The sequence below is a fragment of the Mesoplodon bidens genome (genome assembly GCF_964165515.1).
Source record: "Mesoplodon bidens genome assembly, chromosome: 13".
In the NCBI taxonomy this organism is placed as follows: Eukaryota; Metazoa; Chordata; class Mammalia; order Artiodactyla; family Ziphiidae; genus Mesoplodon; species Mesoplodon bidens.
In genome coordinates this window covers 14186330-14210693 of record NC_138169.1, presented here as the reverse complement: position 1 = coordinate 14210693, position 24364 = coordinate 14186330, and the positions used below count along the sequence as shown (strand labels likewise).

The 24364-nt window shown below is 44.8% G+C and overlaps 1 long non-coding RNA gene across 2 annotated transcripts in view; it reads left to right on the top strand.

Annotated features, from left to right (window-relative positions):
- Positions 1-24364, top strand: part of LOC308627150 — a 297953-nt gene that overhangs the window by 257475 nt on the left and 16114 nt on the right. For both annotated transcript variants that reach the window (XR_014017358.1, XR_014017359.1), the window contains one exon: positions 8499-8716. This is a non-coding gene — a long non-coding RNA (uncharacterized lncRNA). The remainder of the gene's footprint in view (positions 1-8498; positions 8717-24364) is intronic.

The following is a 24364-nucleotide window of genomic DNA, read 5'->3' as shown; positions in this document are numbered from 1 at the left end:
TACAGTCACTCAGGGATCCAAGTTGAAGGAGGTTCTCCACGTGCAGTTCATTGGTTTCTGCAGCAGGGAAGGATAAACTATGGAGTATTATCTAGGGAATTTTCCTTGCAGTGACATATATCACTTCTCTTAATATTTCTTTGGTCACAACTAATCATCTGACTCTTCCTGACTGCAAAGAGGCTGGGAAGTATAGACTCCTAAAGGAACACCAGCCACCAATGATAATAGTAATATCTGCCACAGTAGTCAACTAATATATGCTCAATAAAAGACTAAAAATATCTGATATTTTTGAGCCTTTACTATGCCCCACACATTGTGCTAAATGCATGACTTATCGACTCTCTCCTTTAATTCTCACAGCACCTTATGAGTTGGCATGATTATGGTTCCTATTTTACAGATGAGCAATTGGAGGCACAGAGAAATTAAGTGAATTGCCCAAGTTTACACAGATAGAAGTAGAGGGACGAGGATTCAAACCCAGGCTTTCAGACCCTGGAGCCTGCCCTCTCAATAGCAAGTTACCCATTCTAACTACTCGGTAGGCACGTTGGCTACTTACTGTAGTGCAAGGCAGAATGTTGCAAGTGTGAAAGAGGCCGGGGAAGCAAGGGCTAAGAAGAATGGAGTTGTTGTTTTTTCCCAAGGAGGATGGTCATGGACTAAATTGGGGGGATAGTCAAGGTCTTTGAGCTGGATCTTCAGTTCTTACAGGAAGAACTCAACAACCAGATAAATATGGGAAGTACATCTAGTCTGAGAATGTCCACTCCACCAGGTCAAAGCTTTGCCACGTTCACTGCTGCATCCCCAGTGCCTAGACAGTGTCTGTCTAATACAGAGTCAGAACTCTGGCAATTCAGAGCCTGAACTTAGTACATGTTCATCAAACACTTGCTCTCAGTGAGCCATGAATGAAATGAAATGAGCCATGATACAGTGTAAGCTCTTCCCTGATCCAGGCTGCAACTGTCCTCAAGAGAAGGGGGAGCTCAAGCCATGACTAAGAAGGGGGCAAGAAGATGTCTTTCTGGAAGAGGTGCAGTTTGCAAGAATGGTGATCCCAGATTCCTGGGCTGGTGTCTTTCTGAGAAAACTGTGAGCTGGAAGAAAGCAAGTCAGACAGTCCCCAAGGTACAGGGTTTGGGAAGCACCCAGGTGTTTCTGATCATGAGTGAGCTGCGGGTCTGCCCCGTCAGTGTTCTCCTGTTTGGGAGACAAGAACAGATGAATGGAATGGGGAGGATGGACGTGAGCAAATGTCACACTTGCAAAGCAATTGCTGGAGGGTCACTGAGATGGGAGCCTGGAACTTTATCTCAGTTAAATCCCACTGAGTTTTCCCAGATTAGAAAGGAGACTTTCTTTTCTTTAGAGGCTTGTTTTATTAAAGTTTGCCTTCTCTGCTCGTGACATTCTACAATAATGGTAATAAAAAAGGGAGTAGTGGTGGTTACCTCCTGTTCTCTTTTTTAATAAGGGAATTTTACAACATCCTTTTAAAATATGATCTGGTAATTGGGTCACTGGTCTTTGAGATTCTTCCCAGGAAAATCTGTTGTTTTTATGTTGGTGTCTTTGTGCACAATCCTCGTTTGGCAGGTCTCTTACAGATGATGTAACAGATAACAAGTGTGTTTAAAGCCCACGCACATCATCTTTCGAGCCTGATTTCTCAGACTCACAAACGCTTTGGACCTGTGGTCCTTCAGGATCTGCTTCCAGTTGGGTCACACCCAATAGCGCACGAACTGGACACTAAATTTTTGTTTAAACTCTTCTTTTTTTTTTTTTGTCCAAAAATTCCCTCTTTCTATCCCTACACATGTTGCCTGGCAAAATCATTACTTCCCTTGCATGTGTGGCTCAGCTGCCATCTCCTCTGAGCAGGTGCTTAACTAAAGGTGAGGTGACGGAACCGAGAGCCTTGAACCCAAGCTCTTTCCATCACTCCACATTGCAGAGGAGTAAGAGAGAATGAGGCAGAAACTTGACTGTGGTTTTCTCATGATGTCACCTACCAGTATGGAGGCCTAAGTGCCAGGCACTGTTCTAAGTGCTTTGTGTGGATGAGTCTAGTTAGCGTGGGGTGACCAGACAGCTGGGTGACTCAGGATATTTATGCTCAATGTACCAGAGCAATTATGTATAGTGTCACCTTTCCCTCTCAAAATTTTCCTGGTTTACAAGAGAAATTGCAGATTCCCCTGATTTATTGCTCACAATAGCTTTGTGAGGCAGATGCTATTATCAGTCCCATGTTACAAGAGTGAAACCTAGGACTCAGAGGAGTGAAGTGACTAGCCTGAAGTCACACAGCTAGGAAGAGGTAAAACTCGAATTTGAATCCTGATAGATTGAATCCCTATCATGGAAGGGAGAATACTCTTTATCCCCAAGAATTAAAGAAGAGTCAGTGATGTGTCATTATAATCTGGGAAACGTTTGGACACCCCAAATGGCTTTATAGAAGTCAGGGTGGAATTTGATCCTTTCATCCATTCATTTAACATGTATTTATTGAGTGTGAGTGTGTGCCAGCATGCAGGTGCAGGATGCAGGGTCGTGAGTCTGCACAGACACACACACACACACACACACACACACACACATCCTCTCTGCCCTTAGAGAGTATGAAGTCTGGAGGGGAAAACAGATGAGAGACCACGCTGATTACCACCAACAGAGCTTTCTCCTATACTTCCATTTTACTCAAAAACAGAGGCCCAAACTGGCCTCTTTCTGGGCAAATCCAAGATATTTGGGTGCTTACAGAATAATTTTTTTAATAAAAAATTTTTGATAACAGTAAACATCACAGAATTTCACACTTAAAAAATCACCCACGTTTTTTATTTCTCTTGAAAAAAATTTGGTGGGTGTGCTAATATCCGGCCCACCTTCTCCCATGGCAGGGATCGGTTGAAGGAAGTAGCAATTCCCCTCTTTAAACGAGAATTACACTCTAGAGCTTAGCAGAAGCCCCATCTGGGCCACAGGAATCATTCTGTCACCTTGCTGGTACCTAAAGGCATTTGAGTTTACAATTCCTGTTTACATGCAGCTTCTTCCTTAAGTTTTCTTATGGACTCTTTCTTTTTTTTTTCTAGGTTTTAAATATACTTATTTACTGAGTTTTCTATTTATCCCTAACCTGTTGAATTCTAGGTATTTCTTTTTTTTTTTTAAATAGCTCTGCTTATGCTGCAACTGCCTTATATGATGCCCAAGGCAGACATTGCTAATCAATCATGACTCTCCTGCCCATTGAGCCTGAAGAGACTCCATTGCTCACTGCTTTCCCCACACAGCTCCAGGCAGCCACTACTAATCAATCAGGAATGACATATACAATGAAACCCATTTGTTTTACTAACTTAATATCTACTGAAACTCCTTAAAGGCTGAGATGTATATTTTGTTCTTCTTTACTTATCCCCTGTCCCTCGAGGCAGGTCTAATGCTGAGACTTTCCCAGTGCAGTGGGGGAATAAACTGTTCCATGATAGGCCATGTCTGAGCCCATCTGTCTGCCCACAGGGGTCTACTTACTGGGCTTCTGGAAAAGGGACCAAGTCTTCTGAAGGGAGGAGAAGAGAAAGAAGAAAGCAGCTCCAGTTAATTGTCCCTTTCTCCTTTTTTTTCTCTTTCCCTCTTGCAAAAAGGAGAAAAGAACAATACGAGCCAGCCAAAAGCTCATTAATGCACTTGACCTTCCAAAAGAAAATTAATTCCAACTTCACACCTACCGGCTGTGTTGCTCAGCTTTGTCAAAGCGTTGCCATCATTAGGAGATGACATGGCTGGAGGGCACCAAGAGTCTGCCACCTCCCTAGCTGGGCTGAGTTAGTAGGAGCTGGCAGGAAGCACGCGGAGGCGCCGGCCCTGTCAGCTTTTCACTGTGAATTAAGCTCCCTTCTGTTGGCTCTGGAAATTGTTATCACTGTCGAGCTGCCCCGATGATTCTTACCAGGCTCCCTGACAGTGAAGGCCCTCAGAGGAGTGGCCTTGAGGGTCTTATGTTGGAGGGATGGCAGATTGTGTGTGTGTGTGTGTGTGTGTGTGTGTGTGTGTGTGTGTGTGAGAGAGAGAGAGAGAGAGAATATGGGCATCCGAGTGGGTGTGTGTATGTGTGGGTGTATGTATGTGCATGTAGTTGTACAAATACACTCAAGTGGGGACCTAAAAGGGTGTGCTTGGGTATCTGTGTCTGTACATTCGGGTGGATATAAATGTCATCCTTGCATTTGTGGGTATGTGTGCTTTGCCAAGTGCATACATACCTATACATAAGGGGACACATGTGCATGCATATTTAGAATGTGTGTGGTCACATATATGTATGTGAACAATGCATGGAGAGTGTGTATGCAAATCTAAGTGTGTAATTGTGAACATGTGTGCATATGTGCACGTGTAACACTGTGTATGTTTCTATGTGGACATGTCCACATTCATGTGTATGTGAGATTGTTTTCAGTGCTACATGATCCCACACAAGTCTCAAGGCGTGTTTGAGCAAATCATAGACACCAAACTCCCTCTTCCTTTCTTAATGATGCTGATATTTGATATTGAAAAAAGTTAAGGTAATTATTGTGACAAAGGCCAGAACTTTTTGGACTTCTAGACTCTTAATTATTTTGATTTTAAATGATTATATTGAAGTTTATAAGAGTTGGAAGGAACATGATCTTTTCATTGTTTGGAGCCTAATCTGGCCCCACTGTACACATGGGCCATGATACATTATGCACAGAAGTGTGTGTGTGTGTGTGTGTGTGTGATGCACATCCATATTTGCATGGGTATTCATATGAACAGTAATTGCCTGTGTAGGTAGTTCTCCATGCACATTGGTGAAGTTTCAGTTTAATTTGAAAATACGTGCAGAGCTTCATCTGTATCAGGTAGTGTTTTAGGAGCTGGGGAGAGAGGAGAGAGAGAGAGAGAGAGGCAGGTAAAACCCCGTTTCTGTCCTCAAGAAGTTTCCTCTTATAAGCCAATTATAAATATTTACCAGTAGATCCTCATGGCTCTATGTGGAGCTGGATTCTGAGGACATGTCCAGGCTCATCAAGAAGCCATTATTGGGCTTCGCTGGTGGTAGAGTGGTTACGAATCCGCCTGCCAATGCAGGGAACACGGGTTCGAGCCCTGGTCCGGGAAGATCCCACATGCCACAGAGCAGCTAAGCCTGAGCTCCACAACTACTGAGCCTGCACTCTAGAGCCGCAAGCCACAACTGCTGAAGCCCACGTGCCTAGAGTCTGTGCTCTGCAACAAGAGAAGCCACCGCAGTGAGAAGCCCACGCACCGCAACAAAGAGTAGCCCCCGCTCGCCACAACTAGAGAAAGCCCATGCACAGCAACAAAGACCCAACACAGCCAAAAATAAATAAATAAAATAAATAAATTTATTTTAAAAAAGAAGCCATTATTGATTAGTGATGTCTGCCACAGACGTGGGATATGGGGTTTGTAACAAGTATGTCATTTATTTTCCAGAATCAGAATATCACACCCAAGATGGCTCTTTGTAATCCTGGGTTCAATGTCCTCATTTTATAGCTGGATAAACCATGGCAGAAAAGGAAAGGGAGTTGCTTAAGCAGGGCTGAGTTTAGAGTGAACAAAGTGAGGAGCTTAGGTTGCAAAATTTAAGGAGACACTCACTGTCAGATCTGTGCAAATGCCCCCTCACTTGCCTGGCCCTGAGAGTGAGTGCCTCCTTAAATTGTGTGCCCTAGATGTCTCATTTGTTTCATCTTAATCCCAGCCCTGGATCAGTGTCACATTTAAAAGGATCACCACACACTCTGTTTGGAGACAAAGTTCAGTGACTCTATTTACCAGCATTTGTCTGATTGAAAAGTAATAGAAATCAAATGAAGCTTAAGAAAAATGAGAATGGGGTGTCTCAAAGAACCCAAGGGCAGAGGTTTAAGTAGGGTGAAGAAAGGTCCAGAACTTCGATGCTGGAGAGAATTCTATCTCTGTTTCTCACACTTGCTTCCATTATTCTTTCTGGGCTGAATAGCTTTCCCTGCTGCACCAGTTACCAATTCTGTCCATCTGGGAAATTTTCTTGGTTTTCTCATCTATACAATATTATTCGTCACTTCCTTACTTCCTCACCTTATAGGGTTTGTAAGGAGTAAGGTACATAAACCATTCAAGTGGTTGACAGAGTAAGTGATATCAATCATCATCATCATCACCATCACCATCACCGTCACACTGTCATTGTCTCGTCATCATCACCATCATCACCACTGTCATCATCATCATCATTACCATCATTGCAATCATCATCATCATCATCATCATCATCATCATCATCATCTAAATTCCATGGAAAGGCACTCTTAGTTGCCCAGATTGGGCTAATTCTGATCCGGTTAATTACAGCCACATTAAGTGTCGACCTTCTGGGATCCAATCCCTGTTGTTTGTTGGCAGTTCGTGGTTAAGGGTGTGAGCAAGGCCGACACTCCCAAAGTTCTGGGGTATTCTCTGGTTTGGTTTTGTTGGAACCTCGCTGAGGGCAGTGGAGGGTTCTCTTCTGCTCCATTTGGATCTGCTGTTCAACCCACCCCCTCACCTGTTGAAGACCCCAACAGTGGTTCAATCTGCTCTACAACCATACCTGCCCAGCCCCAGGTTTTGAGGTTTGAGCCCACTAATTGAGGGCTGCAATTAGTCTACAATTGGTTCTGATCTAGGGGATGCCACTGAGCCCATTGGATCCAGGATAGGTAGGATTTTGTGATGCAGGGGTGGTAGTGGTGAAAGGACAGCAGGATCAGGGAAGGTCTGAAGCTCTGCGTATTGCTGAATCATGATGGTTGTGGGAAGAGGAGAAACCCAAACCCCAATTAGAATGAGGACCCAGGAGGGGAAGATGGCGACAGAATGTGGAAGGGAATTTTTTTTTTTAATTACTTTTTATTGGCGTATGGTTGCTTTACAATGTTGTGTTAGCCTCCACTGCACAGCAAAATGAATCAGCCATACACGTACAGATATCCCTTTCCTTTTGGACTTGCGTCCCATTTAGGTCACCACAGTGCATTAGGTAGAGTTCCCTCCGCTATACAGTATGTTCCCATCAGTTGTCTATTTTATACATAGTATCAATAATGTATATGGGTCAATCCCAGTCTCCCAATTCCTCCCACCCCACCCCTTTTCCCCTTGGTATCTATACCTTTGTTCTCTACGTCTGTGTCAGTACAGTGGCTTTGTCTGATGGCGAAGAAGAAGGAGAAAAAGCGGAGGAGGAGGGGAAGGGGGTGGGGAGGAAAAGGAAGAAGAGAAAGAGGAGGAGGGGAGGAGGACAGCAGTGAACAGAAGAAGCAGGAGCAGTAGCTGGTGAGAAAAAAAGATGAAGCTGCTGCTGTTGATACATCGAAGAAACGGATAACGCTGAAGATGAAGATGCTCCTGAGCCCACCCAGCTTCAGGGGAGCCAAGTTCTCATTCACACAGACTTCTGGAAACGGCCTCCTTCTCCCTCATTGTGCTCGAATCTATAATGCACACCTGCCCTCTGACCCATCCCCCAGCTCCCCCTCCCCTAAGAAGAAAAGAAAGGACCCTGGGGCCCCCAACAATTCCAGAGTTCTGGTTCAAAGGAGGGTGCTCGGGCTTGGAGAGCTCTGCCCTGCGGTGGAAAGGGGGCTGTGAGGGTAGCTGGTAAAACATTTACCTATGTGGCTGGATGGAGGAAATTGCTGATCCCGTATCACCAACCCCTGGAGGTGGGGATGAGGCCCCCATGACACAGGCTTGTCCAGGTGTGGAAAATACGGTAGTGCCTTTGCATCCGAAGCCCATATGAATAGATCTCACTTCTTCTTTTATCCAAGAAAGCCATGGAGGTGGTAACTAAACTAACTTCCATGTCTTGAGGGATCACAGTTTACTGGGTGCTGTGTTCAGCTTTTACATATTTTTCAATCCTCACATGGGCACTATGAGAAAGTTGTTGTTATTCACTTGAAGCTTATGAAATCACTGACATTCAAATATTGCTAAAGTAGGAAATCGGCATTTTCATACGATTCAACCTATCATTATTATTATTGGTTTTGTTGTTATTGGAATCACAGAGAGGTGAAATAACTTACCCAAAGTTACCCAGCTCCAGTGTTAGGATAAGCTCCTTGCCATGATCGGGAAGCTCACACGTTCTGGATGCTGTTATCTCCTGGGTCTCCATTCATAGCTGCTTCCCCACCTCCCCTCCTCCAAACCTCAGTTTCCACACGTGTAACTGAGGATATGACAAAGAAACTGCCATCTGTGAAGCATTAATAGGTTCCGGCTCTGTGCTGAGCAGTCTACCCCCATCACCTGATTTTCTGCTCCCAGCCCCTCTGTGATACAGGAAGCACTCAGAGCTGATGCCTGCATGGGTCTGAGCTCTGTGTCTGCACCTAGTAGAAGCCCAGCTAATGTTGGCCTTATTCTTGTGACCCCTCTTTCAGGAGCCACAGCATCAGAACAGGAGGGCAGAGTACACTCTGCGACCAGGAATTACACCACCTTCCTCCTGGCCCAGCGAACACATGCAAGGCAAGCAGCAGTCCCTCCCGTGGCTCATTCCTAGGAAATCAGAGGCAGACAGGAATACGTGTCTTCCAAATGTCTCATCAGGGAAAATCAACACGTCTCCCTCGCAGATGTGGATGACCCTTCATGGTGGGTGAGTCTGATGAGATGTTATGCCAGATCCTTTTCCTACAGCACCTGTTGGGGAATGAAAGAAAGGGAAAGAAGGAAGCAAACGCTCATCATGTGCACATTTGGGTTATTCGGATCACTTGGTTCTATTGTTGGTTCTTTGGTCAAACCATTCATTTGCTGACCGTGCATGAGCAGGAACTGTTCTAGGTGCATCCAGTAGCTTCTGATCTCACCGCTTGCACATTTGTGTGTCTTTTAACTCTTTGAAGCCTGCAGCCTGAGACAGTCCCCCTGGCAGCCACTCCACCGGCAGCTGGTCCAGCTCCCTGGGTGCTGTAGGTGCTTAGACACGGATGGCTGAATTAGATTGTGTCACACTAAGGAGAAGGGTATTGACCTCTGTGAGTTCATGTCCAGGCTCATCGAAGGCACACTGAAATGCTCAGAAAATATTTGTCAGATGGAAGTGAACTGGAGCATAGACGTTCACATTTCTTCCCAAGTCTGGCTGGGGTTTGGGGAGAGGGGAGGTAGGGACTGTTTTTATTTGCTGTCGCTTTGGTTTGATTTTCACCATATGGACTTCCCTGGAAGGGAAGGGGCCCCTCAGGTGAATGGCGAGGAACCCCAGATCAGGCCTGGCTTATATTCTCATAACTTTCTCATATTACCGGCTCTGGATACCACCCCACGGTGGTATCCAGAGTTCGCCGCCTCATTGTGTAAAAGTCTCCCAAGGGGGCTTCCCTGGTGGCGCAGTGGTTGAGAGTCTGCCTGCCGATGCAGGGGACACGGGTTTGTGCCCCAGTCCGGGAAGATCCCACATGCCGCAGAGCGGCTGGGCCCGCGGGCCATGGCGGCTGAGCCTGCGCGTCCGGAGCCTGTGCTCTGCAAGGGGAGAGGCCGCAACAGTCAGAGGCCCGCGTACCAAAAAAAAAAAAAATCTCCCAAGAATCCTGGTGGACCCTGCGACCATCCTAAATCCCCCCCAGAACAAATCCCCCAAGCATAACAGCCAGGCATTCCCTAAAGTGGGTGACCCCCAAGCGCACAAAAGGTGCACAAAAGGCAAAAAATAATAGCCTGCCTCCATTCCGCCTGAGACCTGCGCTGCAATGCCATAAAGCATTTGGTTTAAGGTATTAAATGCCATTGGTGATGAGAACGTCGTGTAAGATTTGCTTTGCGATGTCTTTCTTCTCAAACTGTCATCAGACGTGATTTATAGGTGAGACCAGTCTAAGAAACAACACGTTTAGAATTGAGGGTTGGGGAGATCGGGTTTCCCGGGCAGTCTTGCCATGCCGTTCCGAGTCCCAGAGATGAAAAGCCTGTGTCAAAGTCAAGTGCGTGTATGCAGCAGGAACACGTGTTCCCTGCTGAGGTGAAAACAATGAAGCTTTGTGGGACCTTGTAAACTGCCGGTTTCAAAAGGAGGATTCCAGAGGGCCAGGCTGGGGGACCCTCCTTCTGCAGAAGCCCGCGGAAGTAAGGTTTTACCCAAGGCCAGACTGGCCGCTTTCCAAACTGCACTTGAAATGTTGCTGTCAGAGTTTTACATAATAAGGACATAAGGTCTCATCTGTAGTTTATCTTTTTTATGTGCCTGGCACTTGTCACAGCAACCCGAGGATTCAAATATTATTGTTATCATTCCTATTTCACAGATGAGAAAACGGAGGCTCAGAGAAGTGAAGTGTCTTACTTATAGTTGCACAGCTGGAGTGAAAGGATTTGAACCCAGGCAGCCATGTTCCAGAGCCCACAGGCTTAACTCACTATGTACACAGAGTCGTAACTTCTAATTTAAAGTGAATCCAAATACCCCTTTTGCTTCACTTTGTCCACATCTCTCTCCCCCCAAAAGTTGCCATTAACTGAGCACCAACTATGGGCCATTCTCCTGGGTGCTTGCTATATGTTATGCCTGATCCTCATTATAACTCTGCCAAATTGGAGGTGTACTTTACTGTATTCAACAGAAAATTGAGACTAAAGTCACACAGCAAATAAGTAGCTAAGCAGGGAATAAAATCAAGTCAGCCTAATTCCAAAGAAAACCTGCTTGCCATGAGGCCATGTTGTGTAAAACAACTCACAGGCATTGTTTTGGGGTCTGAGAGTAAGCATGCTTCTTACAGATCAGAGTCTCCTGGAAATCACGGAAGGGTTTAGAAGTTAGGGTGGGTTGGGGGATACTCTGGAGTCTGACTACTTTGGGGTCTGGATTGCCTCTGCCTGTTGGACCAAGAAGGTTGAGCTGCTCTGGATAAGCTGGTTGTCAGAGGACAGCATCCACTATTTTATAATTATTGTTGTTATTGTTGTTGTTGCTATGGTATGGTTGCTATGGTATGTTAGAGCAATTTTCCTTTATAGAAGTCTCCATAAGTGTTTGCTGGAGGAGCTGAATTAATAGAGATGAAGGAAGCGTTTGAAACAAGGAAAGAGAAAAAGAGGAGAAAAACAATTCATCCGAAATTGCACATCAAAGAAATGGCCAGAGACTTGTTTTGTGTCATGTGTATGCTGTTTGTATCAGTCACAATAAGTTTGATTCTACTGCAGTAACAAACAGCCCCCACGTTTTAGGAGCGTAAATAACAAACATTTATTTTTTGCTCTTCCAACATGTTCATTGTGTTTCTGCCGGTGGGATCAGTGGGGTTCCTTTGCTCGTTTGTTATTACAGTAACTTAAGAACTGAGGCAGAGTGCTTATCTCTTCATGTGCTTCCATTGTAACTGAGGCAATGAGAAGAATCTGGGGGAATACTGCATCGGCTTTTATAGTTTCTACCTGAAAGTGATGTGTGTCACCTCTGCTGACACATTGGCCCAAATGAGTCACATGACCACCCCCAGCTTCAAGGGGACAAGGCAAGTGCATGTCCATCTTGTTCCCGGGCAGCGGCGGCTCCAGAAATATTTGGTAAATATCACCAGTGAAAACCACACCGTACGCATAGTTTTTAATTATTTGCAAATACCTCGTAACTAAATATTTTCTATGAATTTAGAGATCTAAGTTCTCTGCACAGAATTGGAAGATCTGGCAGCTCCGACCCACTGGAGGCAAGCAGTGGTGGCCCTTTAGAAGAGGCGTACACTTTCCATTTTGCTGCTGGCCCCACCTGGCCCCCTTCACTCATTTTGGTTAGGTGCCCGGCTCCTGGGAGCATTTGGTGTGCAGACGTCTGGTTTGGAAGGATGAAAGTAGCCGCTCCAAGCTCACTCTGGCATTTTGTTTCCATCACCAGATGCGTTTGTAATCTACTCCCATCCCAGAGATGAATAATGCTAATACCCTAGAAGTGCCTTGTGCAGCCCAGGGATCAGACCCGCTGGCTGTAGCACTCAGGCTTGTTGGCAACAGGGGGATTGCATAAGCCCATGAAGGGAGTATTTAAGGGATTCATGAAGTTGGGGGAGGGAGTGTGAGTCTGCAGGAGGAATTTCAGAGCCCATGCCCCTGGTGAGGGGATGCCCATGCTAGTGGGAGCTAAGGCAGGCAGCTGTTTCTCCTGGTAATGTCCTGTTTCATTGAAGCTGCCACTGCCCACACAACTTCTCTGGGTTCCCAGCATCCCCATATGAAAGAGGCGTGGGAACCTTCCTGTGCAACCAGCAGCTTGGGTTGAGACAAGGTTTTGTTCTCAGTTGTGACCTAAACCCAGTAGGGCATAGAAGGACTACAGTGGGAAGGTGTAAGGTTGCATTCAACAGAAGACAGTGTATCAGTCTGGGGAGGTTAGATTATGTTGCAGTAACAAACAGTCCCAGAATCTCAGTGACTGAAAACAACTAGAGATTATTCTCATTCACTATTTTCACTCACTTGACATGTGGATCTTGAATCAACGGGACCCCAGCAATCTTGACTCTACTTACAGTAGCCACTCATGGTAGGATAATGGATTAGCCACCATCTTCACAATTGTCAGTCTCCATCCTAGAGTGATAGAGCTCTGGAGGGTGCCACATCAGTAATCAAAAGCTCCTGCCCCAAAGTGACATGTCTCTTCTACCCTTCATATGCCCCACTCAAGTATGGTTGGGGGGGGACAGGAAATGCACAGAAACAGACACACTTGGTGAACAAATTTGTGAATGACCACTGTATTGGGAGAGGAGACTATTGCTTTTATAAACACTATAAATAAAAAGACGTTGGGCTTCCCTGGTGGCGCAGTGGTTGAGAGTCCGCCTACCGATGCAGGGGACACGGGTTCGTGCCCCGGTCCGGGAGGATCCCACATGCCACGGAGCGGCTGGGCCCGTGAGCCATGGCCGCTGAGCCTGCGCGTCTGGAGCCTGTGCTCCGCGATGGGAGAGGCCACAACAGTGAGAGGCCCACGTACCGCAAAAAAAATAATAAAATAAATAAATACATGCCCCCTAAATATGCAAGGATGAACCTATCAATGACTACAACTGGTATAACGCATACTTTGCTACTCTCCCCATCCACCTTGCCAGGCAGGCACTAGGGTCAGCCCCATTCTGCAGAGGAGAAGACTGAAACTCAAAGAAGTAAAATGACTTATGTGAAGCCAGAACTAGAAAATGGCAGAGTCCATATTTAAACCAGGGCTTGCCGAAGCTTATGCCATTTCTACTGGGCTCCGCTGGGCCTCAAAAGGCAGCTGTTTATGAAGACTCCTGGGTGCCAGGCATGGAGCCAAGTGCTAAGGGGAGGAGATAAGTTCTAATTCATGGTCTTTGCCTTCTTTTCAACAGAATTCCACTTTACTAGTCTAGGGTTTCAGTGATTCTATTTATTTAATACTTGATTTACAGGTGATAGTGGGTTGAATGGTGACCCTCCAAAAAGATACATCCACATCCTAACCCTCAGAACCTGTGTGACTTTATTTGGGAAAAGGGTCTTTATGGATGAAATTAGGTTAAAGATCTCAAGATGGAATCATCCTGGATTACCCAGGTGGGCCCTAACCCCAGGGACAAGTGTCCTTATAAGAGACGGAAGAGAAGAAGACACAGACACCGAGGAAGATGAAGCAGAGAGTAGAGTTATGTAGCCATGAGCCAAGGAAGCCAGCAGCCACCAGGAGCTGGAGGACGCCAGCAAGCATTCTCCTCTAGAGCCTCTGGAGGGAATGCAGCCCAGCTGACACCTTGATTTTGGACTTCTGGCCTCCAGACTATGAGCGAATACATTTCTATTGTTTTAAGCCACGAATTTGTGATAATTTGTTACAGCAGCTACAGGAAACTAATACAGGTTCATATCTCGGACATGACAAAGCTGTATATTTTGGACATTGGATTGTATTCATTAGAAATATCAGAGCTCCAGTCCTTTGCCCACCTCCTTAGGTGCCCCTCACCCCATGGTCACTCATGTCCTGATGTCATGTGCCTCTACCCAGGGCCAGAACCCCATGGTCAAGCAACCTCAGAATGGACTTGGTACCTACTATGACAAAGCCCCTCGTAACCTTCCCTGACAGTGTGCACACACTCCTTCCCAAGTGTCTGTCCTCTGTTGGAAGTGTAGCGCTGGACCCACAGTATAAGGTGCAAGCAAAGTGCAAGGAACTTAGTAAATGATAACTGCTTCGGATCCCAGCTCTGCCACTCAGAGTCTTGGTTTCCTCATCTGCAAAATGGGCTCAATCTTAACTTCGTAGGGTTGAGATGAGTCTTAAATGGGCAAGTATATTTAAAGCTCTAAGCAGAGTGCTGGCGTTCAGTGCATGCTAGCAATTATTGCTATTATGAGACCAATTTGAGAAATATAATGATTGGAAAGCTACATGAACTCATCCAGCTCAGTTTAATAAACTCTGCTAAGATGCTGTGGGGATGCATAGCAAGGTAGGATACTGCATGTGCTGTGGAAGAAATGGCTGAGATGTTCACCATAAGATGTAATTATACTGGGTTTAACGGTTCTGCTTAAAAGGGGCAAGAGCCTTGCTAAAGTACCCAAATGGCCTGTTTGGGGGTAAAATCTGGGTTAGAGTCCAGTTTACAAAAAAGGAAAAGGCCACATCCTCGACTAAGACCCATAAGAAGCATATAGAGAGTAAAAGTACTTCCGTATTTCTGTTCAACAAACCAGATGGCAAGAAATGTAAAATCAAACCTATTAGGAGAAGACAGAAGAAACACATTGAAATGACTGTTTTCATCTGCGTGCAGCATGACATTGATAAAAATGCGAACTATAGTCGTTAAAAGGAGGATCTTTCATCAAGAGATGTCTTTGGTTACACGGTTCAACATTCTTCTTTTGGTCCAACACTAGAAGAAAGTCCATGTGACATGTTAGTGTGTTGATCAGTCTTTGAAGATTAATGGCCGAATCAAAGGCTGTCAAAAGGCCCTCTTCTCTTAGCCTTTTAAAGAAATATATTAATTTGCACATCACGTTGTTTCCTGGCATTCCGGCTGCCATCTACTATTCTCCTGCAGAAAAAGAATTCTCCAGAATGCCCACAAGTGTGAGCGTCACTGTCATTTCTCGTTGGGTTTTGTTTGTTTCGGGCATTACATGTCCAGGCTGTGTAATATGGATTCAGTGCCTTCTCATTAATAAGCCCAGCCTTTAGCATGTGGCAGCTTCAATTCTTGCCATCCTCGGCACTATTCAAAGATGCTTTCCACGCTTCGGATTGGTTCGCATCGACCCTCCAACCTCATTAACCTGAATCCTGTCTCTCTTCTCCCCAGGGGGGAGGAGAAGCATGCCAGCCCTTCATCTTCCCCATTCCTCTTCCTCTCCACAGTCTGGGACAAACTCTCTCTGGAGAAATCCTCTCGTGTCGGGCACTGCAATCGCAATCACCGGTTTCCTCAAGCAGAATTCTGCCTGAGATGATGGGGGTGTGTTTTTCATTTGAAATGAGTCCACATCTGGGACTCACTTAACTTGATTTGGGAAGTCCTGTGTTTCTGATCCAAAAAAACAAAACAAATTTTTTTGTGAAAATAAGCCTGATTTTTTTTTCCCCCTTTCGGTGTGGATTGATTTGTCTTCCATTAGATTTAGCTTAGAAGGAAGAAAAGAAGAGAGGAAGAGACAGAGAGAACAATGAACACTGAATCCACTTGGCTTCAGGACCGCCTTCCCTTGCTAGCTGATGAGGCCTTAACGTCTGCGGACTGATTGAATTATCCACTTCCATTGAAAGGGAGAAGGCAGGGATGGAATCCTCTTCCTGATTGCTGTCCCTTTGGGTTTCCTGCCCAGAAAAAAATGGTGCAGGATGAAGGGAAGGCTATTAGAAACCACAAAGAAGCAAAATCAACTTGTATATTGGCTGGCCTGAATTACCAGGGTATATACTCGGAACTTTATTCCATAGTAACTGCAGAGCCCTGGAGGATATCTAGATATAGAAAATATGCAATGAGCACCACCCCAACTCATCTATTTACTAGGATATATAGACGATTCACCCAGTGTGAGAAAATCCAAGTGTAAGAATCAGATGTATATGGGGGATGTGGATGACATACAGAAATGATGATTTACATTATAAAAAATTCATTTTTCCCCACAGGAATGCACTATAATTTAAAAAAATTAGTTAAACCCTCTACTTAAATTTTTATCTAATTTGCAAAGAATGAGTACTACATATTTTTTTCACTATAGTTTTTTAATAGCTAAACCCTCTACTTAAATTTTCATTTAAATTTCCAAAAATGAGTGATACATGTTCCTTTAATGTAGTTTTTAAGAGCTAAACCCTCTACTTAAAATTTTAGTCTAACTTTCCAAAAAAATTGCATAGTTTTAAAAGAAATTTGCCTAAAGTGGAGATGTATCTGTGACCCTCAGCAATTGAGTCTAACTTTTGATTTTAAAAATATGACATGGAAGTATCACGTGTGAGAAAAAGAACACATGTGCGCGCACGTACACACACACACACACACACACACTTCTGAGTATAACCTGCCTGACCTGTGCTTGTGAAAATCCCCCACTCTCCAATAAATCATAAATAACTTTGAGTATGAAATTTATGTATTAGTATAGCACACAATAATTATTTACATTTTTTATTATGATTGTATAAGCAGGATGGAGATGGGAAGTCTGGAAATATTACAGTACAAGCTCTGGTATTCAAATCACTGTTCTACCAGTGACTACCTCTGTGATCTTGAAAAAGTTAATCAATCTCATATGTGATAATAACATCCACTTTATGGGGCCTTTCCAAGGGTTAAATGATCTAAGATACTTAACACAGTAACCGCTGCTTGATTCATTTTTAAAAATGATTATTTCAAAATCAGAATTATGAGTAAATGTGATGAAATAAAATAATGTATGTAAGCATTCAGTAGAATTCCTGGAACTCAATAAACATTCAAAAATTTTTAAGGATCTAGCCAAAGAAATAATCAACCCAGACATTGAATACATTAATGGAAAACAAGGGTTACATCAGCTGAAACAAGCCTATAATTAGGACAGGAAATAGCAGAGTTTATGCTCCTTCACCAAGAGAACTGAATTTGACTTTTGCGGCACAACCAAAATTTCAAACTGAGTTAGATCAGCTTTGGAAAGAAAATCAACCAGTCACCGTGCCATGAGGGGACCCTTCAAATGCTCTGAACAGTGCTTTTAGCTAACATTTGTTAAATGCTTAATGTATATCAGGCTGTGGTTCTAAGCTCTTGACGTGTATTAACTCAACTAAGGCTCACAAGGGCCCTTTGAGGCCGGTACTGTTATTAGCCCATTTTACGGAGGAGGACGCCCAGAAGCACAAAGTTCAGTTACTTGTCTGAGACCACACTTAGCGGCAGAGCTAGAACGGACAGGAGCCCGCGTTTAACCAGGACCTTCTCTATGATAGATTCCAGCCAAAGAAAGCCCTCTATCTAAAGATAAAAGATGCAAATACCATAAGTTGGCATTCTAGGAAACTAAAGAGTGGAAAAGGAGAAGATAACTTTGCCTGGGAAGCCATTGTGGAAAAGTTGGTCGGAAGCACCTTGATAAGCATCAGACCTGTCAGTGTGGCCAGTAGGAATGCTCCGTACTGAATGGTGGCCCAAAAAATGTCCAATAGGAGTGCTGCATACTAAATGGACCAAATCAAGCCAATCCAATGATCTCTTGTAGAACTTTGTTTGGAAATCCTCAGTGCCTAAAAAGAAGGCTGCTTATTTGAGCTCAAATCTCTGCTGCTAATGGTGCTGAGTTAATGTTTTTTTTTTTACAGGTAATAGTTCTCTAATGTATTGAACAAATATTAACGGGAACACTGCTATATGCCAGGCGTGGGCCAGGCACTGGGGAGAGAATAGTGAGCCGGACTGTTTTGGTTGCTACCCTCATGGAGTTTGTAGTCTAGTGGGAGAAACAGAATTTGAAAACTTTTTCAACTATGTAATTAAATTTTTGACAAGTGCATTTGAAAGAGAACTCCAGGTTACTATAAAAGTGTAAATATGTAGATATGATATTGGAAATATTTAACAACCAATATAGCCTACCAACAATTGATTGATGTAGGGCTTAAATAACTCATACGCCTGTTCAAGGTAGGTCCCTTTTGGGTAGGACTAATCTGGGCAGCAGGGGACGCAGAGAGGTCTCTTAAGGAAGTGAGTTTATTCTTTTTAATTAAACCTTTTATTTTGAGATAATTGAGAGTCACATATGGTTGTAAGAAATAAGACAGGAAAAGCCTGTGTTCACTTCACCTGGTTTCCCCCAGTGGTGCCATCTCACAAAGCTATAGTACAGATCACCACCAGGTAGTTTAAATATTTTTTAAAATAAATTTTAACCCGAGTTTTGAATAGGTTCTCCATGCTCATGAGACGGAAGTTAAAATTTACAAAAGGGGAGACGGGGAGGGGGGGAAAGTGAGCCTTCTTTCTTCTGTGTCTTTCAGACACCCACTTCTCTCTGGAGTCAGATATTGTTACAATGCCTTGCACGTCCTTTCTCAAGTATTTGATAAATTAAAAACATTATCATCTTGCGTGTTATAATACAGATTACAAATACAAATACATACACATGTATGCATTTTTCCACCATACAGTTGACAGCATACTATATCCACAACTATGAGCCCTGCTTGTTTTGTTTAATATCGTGGAGATCTCTTTCATTAAGAAGTGAACCTTCAAGGTGAGTGTGAGGAATCTGAAACATGCTGTAAAGGCATTGCTGGCAAAGGGTACTGCCTGAGCCAAGGAAACAGGAAGGACACGGATGCTTTGAGAAAGAGGAAGGACACCACTGTGGGTGAAGGGGGAAGATGGTGGCCAGATGGAACTCTGGTTCTCAGACCTCTACCTGAAGGACTTTGAAGTAACGTGTACATCCTCCATGTGGTCCGTATTCTGAGGCCCAAAGTCATCCTATGGCTGATGAAGACACTTCCCATCTCCTATGACAAACTTCCGTCACTGTAGGTCATCTCCTCACTACATGGACCTGCCTGATGCAGTGAGGCTTTTGCCTCCTGAGGTCTGGAGAAGCATGCTCGAAACCAGCAAGGGACTTTCTGGTTTCCCTCAAGTCCTACATTCTTTCTCCAATCCCTCTTCGGGACTTTCCCCAGCCCCTGTAGGTCTTTTCAGACAGCCAAGGACAAGGCAAAAAAAAGGAGTGGTGGCAGACAGCAAGTCTTGACTTTTTTTTGCTCCAATTTGCAAGAGACAGCAAGATGGAAAAACGTGCCTCTGATTATGACCCCTCTGTGCTTCCTAAAATCTTCTTTCTGAACTTTTAAGCCTCCTCAAGTTTCAAGTCCTCTCTTTTTCTTTCCCCTGTTCTTTTTCCCTCTATTTAAACTAATCTAAAAAAGCCATAAAAAGCCTCTGACACTATAAACTTCCCTGTAAACCTTGGTTTTATAGGTTTAATTGCCCCATTTTACAATGCTGCGTGCCTGGGTCCTGAAACACTTCAGTTTTGCAGGACAAGTTCAAATTCATGGCAAGAGTCTGGGCCACCCCGTGATGGGGTTTTGAACTCTGGGAGCCCACGAGGCACCTGGTTCTGGCCCTGGCTGAACAGTTTCTTTGCAGGCAGCTCCAAGTTGCCCAAGTTACCCAAAAGGAGGCTTGTTCCTAAGTGAGAAAGTTGCCACATCCTTAGAGAATGCCAAGTCCTCTGAAGTCCCCTGAAGTCCCCTGAAGCCCAGACTTTGTTCTTGTTGGAGAGAACTCTTATAAAAGCACCATCAATCAACAGAATATTTACTATAGCCATGCAAACAATCACTATTTATCGAGTGCTAGTAACTGTGCAAATGTCTTTTACGGGGGTAATCCTCACTACAACTCTGTAGGTTGGGACCACTATTCCCACATGTATTACAAGAGAAGACACCTAGGCTCAGAGATGGCACTTATTTGCCTGAGCACACACAGCAGGTCTGGAACTACAATGAGAAGAGGGGGGCACTTATCTTAGACACAAAATTTATGGGACACCAAAAACCCCAGTAATCAAATAAGAGTTTAATGTGATTCGTAACAAAATGAAGCTGACAAGCTATGTCCTGTAGGCTGCCCACCTGATTTTGTAAATAAAGGTTTAGTGGAACCAGGGCCAGGATTAGGGTGAGTCAAGTGAGTTGTACACAAGCAGGGTTGGATCCCGTCTTTATTTAAACTTTTGAAATTTTCTTCGTCATGGATACTCGGCATTCAGTTTGATTTTTGAAATGCTGCATTAAAATATTATTTATCTCAGCGATGGTGTTTTCTGGCACCCCCTTAAACTTCATTTCCAAGGTGAGTGCCTCTCTTGCCTTACCCTAGTCCTGGCCCTGTGACACACTGAGTGCCATGGTGGCAGTCTGTTGATCCAGCTGACTTCCAAGGTGATTAGGTGTCATGGCCAGGAGGCCACAGTTTCTCCCAGGTGTAGTCACTGCTGCTTTGTGCAGTGGCAGCGAGTTGGGGCAAGTCTTCCCTGCAGATGTCACCTGCTCAGGCCAGAGAGGGGCAGTCTCCGGTATCAGATTGCCTCAGGAACACCCAGTGGCCTCAAGTGCAATTACCTTGATGTTCCCTTGTGACATTATGTGCTCATCAATACCTTCAGTCTTGAAGGGGAAAGCGGGAAGGCCTTCAAGGCAAACTTTCTCATCTCACACGCTGGCGAGGTCCACATTTTAGTCCTATTTGCATTTTTCCCCTCTGTCATTAATTATGTTCCATGTAGGAGCCAGGAGCCCTGGATTTCAGTTCTAGAATGGCTGTTGATTTCTCCTGGCTTCATCGGTCAGCTTCCCTCCTCCAACCATGTGGGTCCTTCTGTGGCTCCTCACACATTGTGTCCCAGGATCTTTGCACAAGCCACTCCCTTGACCCCGAATGCCTCCACCCTGCCCCCCATCACCTGGCTCCCTCTCCTTCACATTTCTGTCTAGGCATCTCCCCCTCAGGAAGGCCTTCCTGAAAGGCCCCTCACTGTATCCCAGACAGGACCCCCTAGCCCCTGCAACCTCTCCTTTGCTGCCCTGTGCACTCTGATATAAATTGACCTCATTATTTATACTGGTTGGTTTAATTTCTGCATTTCCTACCAGGCAGCAAGCTCCGAGTGGCGGGTCCAGGCTCAGACTTGTCCACCGCCTCATTACCTATGCCCATCATAGACCTGGAGCCCAGCAGGAACTCCATGTATGTTTGTTAACTGAACAAGTGACTCTGTGGCCTATGATACTGCTCCTAATCTCCCTGACCTACAGGATTCCACAAGTAGAATGAGTGCCGTTTCATTTCAAAAGGCCTCTGACATTCTACTGTGAGTCTGCGATACCATCTGGGGCCTAGTTAGGGAGGACACAGTACATTGGAGTTTGTCCAAGGCCTGGGGCTCCCATGGCTCCTGTGAGATGAGATGCATTCTTACTGACCACTGAGCCAGGGAAATGGAGACCGGTCTGGTCTTTTCATCTCAGTTAAGAGATCGGAATCTCCGACAATACCAGAGATTATCCACCCTCCTTGATTAGTCTGTCTGAGACTTGGGGGCCAAGGGAGCAGCTTGAATATTATCCAAATCCATGGAGGTTTTCCTAGGAGTCACTTTCCAACTCAGAGCCTCATTCTGCTTTGGGAAAGAGAATGATGTCATTATTAGGAATTAAAGGCGTCAAACGATAATCACTGACATCCATTAAGGGTTGGAAATAAACTATGTTTACTTCACATTTAACAACATTTCAATATGGAGTCGCCCAGCCTGGTAAACTTCTGTGTAGGCTGAAGGCTCACAAAGATTATTCGCGGAGCTGGTTTGTGAGAAAAGTGGCACATAGTACTCTGACAACACTGGGTGAAAGGTTTTGATGTTGGGCCTGGGTCCCCCACTGCTGTCTTCCTGCCCTGTCTGAATTTCAGTGGATAAGAACAAACATACACTCCCAAGCACTCTGGTTTTTGGTGTATGAGGAGGGCAGATGACGACTGGGGGCCCGAGTCTCACTCAGATCTTCTTAGAAACTTTGGTTCAGACTTTTACCTTCTTCTGGCCTTCCACATGGCGCCATTTGTGAAGTGCTTTGGAAGGTCGATGGGAGAAATCCTATAATAATTCTTTGTAAGTTCAGCAAAGATGCTGATTCTTATTTTACCTTTAGAGATAAGGTATCATTGTAACCATACTACAAGACTTGTTCTCATGCCAGAACACTGACCTGGGGATACCATTTAATACCATATGGGAGTTCCCCTTGCCTCCTCTACATAAGAAAGCCAACACGGCCCTCACAGCCCCCCGGTGGCTCAGTGGGTGCTGGAAGTAGGCAGCCTTGGGTTGAGTTCTGGTTGTGCCATGGGTTACTTAGGTGTCAGGGTCGGTTTCTTCAACTATCCACTGAGCATGATGATGACAATTACACCTACAGCCCAATGTCTGCTGTGAGAGTTAGGGGAGATGCTCGATGTCAGGGCCTGGCCCCTAGTTCACGCTGATTCACACATATCAGCCATTATAATTGCTATTTTCCACTGTCTGGTTCTGATTCTCATGCTCTGCTACTATGTTCTTCCCTTTCCTTCCTGCCCCAGACACCCAGACCCCACCCCATGTGCCTTTCTCCCCCGTGACTCCATTCCATATCCAAGAGCTGAAATCTCCTCAGACGGTGCCCCTCTCCATCCCGTAAACCATTTCTTACTTCTCAAAGCCCAGTTCTGAGATTGCTGTGAGGAATAAGCAACATGGCACTTGTTCAAGCACCTGGCATGTATTAGGAGCTTAATAAATGGTTTGGTGAAACTGTTGACTGTGAATTAAATGCCTTAAAAGAAATCTGTAGCTCTGAAAGGTTGCATTTCCTATGTCTTCCCACAGCAAAATCTCTATTTTGGAAATTCTGCAATTAAAGATTTGTTTCTTTGGCAGAAGCAAATATGGGCTTAAAAGCAAATGCTGGGGCCTCCCTGGTGGCGCAGTGGTTGAGAGTCCGCCTGCCGATGCAGGGGATGCGGGTTCGTGCCCCGGTCTGGGAGGATCCCATATGCCGCGGAGCGGCTGGGCCCGTGAGCCATGGCCGCTGGGCCTGCGCATCCGGAGCCTGTGCTCCGCAATGGGAGAGGCCACAACAGTGAGAGGCCCGCATACCGCAAAAAGAAAAAAAAAAAAAAAAAAAAAGCAAATGCTGGTTTATGCCGGATTACTAATGTTGCAAAGTGCGTTAAGCTGTATTTCGTCATTTGCACCCTTGTGTGAGTTAATTTCTCCATGCCTACTTACAAGGAGCTGAGGCTCAACTTTTAAACTGTGGGATGTGGGGTAGGGGGAGATAGAGCAAGAGAGAATTGAAAAGTTGGTGAGGTAAGAGGGAGAGGAATCAGGAGGCCATAAAAATGTGCTGAAAGAGGATGTAGGAAAGCCCCAAGGACAAACTTTTCCCATTTCACAGAATGGCTAAAACTTAACTCATTCCCCATCTCATACAGGACCCCAAGACCAAGGGTGAAAATATGACCTATTTACTGTGATGAACTCAGCCTGTCACACAGTGACTGTCATGTATATAATTGGCACTCAACTCAATATTTGTTGAATTCAACATTCGGCCTGTTCTGCCACTAACTTATGTTGGAGTTTTCCACTTTAAACTTCAGGTCTTCTACTGTATGTTACCATTGTACCAGGCCCACCAAATCAGCTCGCCTTACCTATTGCATCTCAGGTCTAGAATCTCTTGGCTTAAAAGTGAACCATGCTTCTCAGCATATGTTTTCTGCCATGTCTTCAAAAACTTCTGCTTGCTCTTGTAACTATCTTTCTGGTTCTACAGATAATTTCATGAGTCTGGGCTCCCTCGTTATTTGATATTTGATTCGACTTATTCCACGAGTTTATTGTTTATGGGGACTTGGCATCTCATTTTTCTCCTCTCAAGAGCAAGAATAGAGGGGGTGATGGGAGGCCCTGTTTAAACAATTTCTGTGAGGATTTTTTTTTCCATTGCTCAGATCTCAGGAGGGTCCATGTTCCCACTCACCAACCCCTTCCCTTTTTTGGGGAGGGTACTTTGTGTGAGTTCTTTTCCTGCAAAGCCCTGACCAGGTGAGGGATTGGCAGGATGAGGTAGAATTTTGGCCAGGCTGCGGGTGGAGGACCGAGTTGCTGCCACTTTGGGACTTGTTCATTCATTCACTTCATTCCGTAAACATTTATGAAGCATCCA